This window comes from Lissotriton vulgaris, chromosome 1_1, assembly GCF_964263255.1.
Source record: "Lissotriton vulgaris chromosome 1_1, aLisVul1.2, whole genome shotgun sequence".
In the NCBI taxonomy this organism is placed as follows: Eukaryota; Metazoa; Chordata; class Amphibia; order Caudata; family Salamandridae; genus Lissotriton; species Lissotriton vulgaris.
In genome coordinates, this window is record NC_141685.1 from 234,053,334 (window position 1) to 234,054,777 (window position 1,444).

Below are 1,444 nucleotides of genomic sequence, written 5' to 3' on the forward strand. Positions count from 1 at the left end.
TCTTGTTTTGCAAGGAAAGCCAGATGTATACATCCTTCAGAGGACAGAGTGTCAAAAAAAATAAGAGAAAATGAAAACGGAAGTTGTGAGAACTTCATTTTGAGATTGCATAAGAATTCAAATTCCGCTCACATGCTAAAGAATACCTGAACCCTTTTGATTAAACCACTTTAGTTGTTATAATGAGACCATATTTGAAAGCCATCTGTGATTTTTCTGTTCTTACTCTTCAATGACCATGGGCAATGACAAGTTAAAAATAAAATGTATGCAAATTTTATAATGGAGAATGCGGGAATCGATCCCGCTACCTCTCGCATGCTAAGCAAGCGCTCTACCATTTGAGCTAATTCCCCTGTGTGTTTAATCTGCATAACATGAAAAAAGTAACCTCACTGCCTTCCACACTTTATTTGAAGTCCAATTGCCCATAACAGTGTTCAGTTCACTCCTAACTTATGCCTTACCTCCACTTATGGGATGTTTTACAGTTCAGGTTGGCCTGTTTACTACTCGAATATGAGTGATATTGTGGTGTGTTCATCTAGACTCATACCCTACCTAATCTTGAAGTTAAATTTCCCACCAATGAGAAACCAAGGGAGATACCATTTTTGATAGTTATTGCATGTCTAATGCAAGAATAATCACCAGATTATGAGAGTCCAGCAAAAATTACTCATTTTCGCCCAACGTGGTGCTCGAACCCACGACCCTGAGATTAAGAGTTTCATGCTCTACCGACTGAGCTAGCCGGGCTCCCACTTCAAGATGGTATGCAGACTAATCATTTTTTATGAAGGAAATCCATTCCTGGACAATTTTTGGGAGTTATTGCAGGTCTAATGCAAGATTAATCTCCATATTATGAGAGTCAATGCAATATTCAGGCAAAAATTACTCGTTTTCGCCCAATGTGGGGCTCGAACCCACGACCCTGAGATTAAGAGTCTCATGCTCTACCGACTGAGCTAGCCGGGCTCCCTCCTTAAGACAGTATGCAGACCAATCCCTTTTTGTGAAGAAAATCAAATCCTGGATATTCCTCTACTCTTGTTTTGCAAGGAAAGCCAGATTTATACATCCTTCAGAGGACAGAGTGTCAAAAAAAATAAGAGAAAATAAAATGGAAGTTGTGAGAACTTCATTTTGAGATTGAATAAGAATTCAAATTTCTCTCACATGCTAAAGAATACCTGAACCCTTTTGATTAAACCACTTTAGTTGTTATAATGAGACCATATTTGAAAGCCATCTGTGATTTTTCTGTTCTTACTCTGCAATGACCATGGGCAATGACAAGTTAAAAATAAAATGTATGCAAATTTTATAATGGAGAATGGAAAGGGGCGACCATTCGGTCCCCCCGAACGTATGGTGGAGTACCACGATCCCCCCGGGAAGCCATCTTGGGCGGGAGGCGAGTCTCGGCTGGTATGCCCGA

At 40.0% G+C, this 1,444-nt stretch overlaps 1 non-coding gene across 1 annotated transcript; it reads right to left on the bottom strand.

Moving 5' to 3' along the window:
• Positions 1-283: 283 nt before the first annotated feature.
• Positions 284-356, bottom strand: TRNAA-AGC (transfer RNA alanine (anticodon AGC)). Its single transcript has one exon. It is a non-coding gene; the product is annotated as a tRNA-Ala (tRNA).
• Positions 357-1,444: the final 1,088 nt, after the last annotated feature.